The following is a 395-nucleotide window of genomic DNA, read 5'->3' as shown; positions in this document are numbered from 1 at the left end:
ATATTATACTGTTTGGTTCATTCGTGAATGAGATGATGAAGACATCGATATATATACTTGGGGAATTTATCACTTATCAGTGGTGATATGATTGGTGATGGGGAGGAGCGGGTTCACGTGAGCCAGAAGCTGGACCACCCCGCATGAGCTGTGAAATATCATAATTCATACCAATACGCTCCCCTTCTCTTTTTTATTCATTCATTTTCATAATAAATATCATATATTTAATCATTCATAATAATGTATATGGTGCTGCACCCACAAATTTATTTCAATTCACATTTTATAATATCTATGTGTGTGTATGCATATATATATATATATATTTAAAAAATAATCGTAAATATATTTTTGAAACAAAAAATTATAGAAGTTTTTTTTTTTTTTGGAAA

The sequence above is a fragment of the Primulina huaijiensis genome, chromosome 5 (assembly GCF_012295235.1).
Source record: "Primulina huaijiensis isolate GDHJ02 chromosome 5, ASM1229523v2, whole genome shotgun sequence".
NCBI lineage: Eukaryota > Viridiplantae > Streptophyta > Magnoliopsida > Lamiales > Gesneriaceae > Primulina > Primulina huaijiensis.
This window is presented reverse-complemented; position numbering follows the sequence as displayed.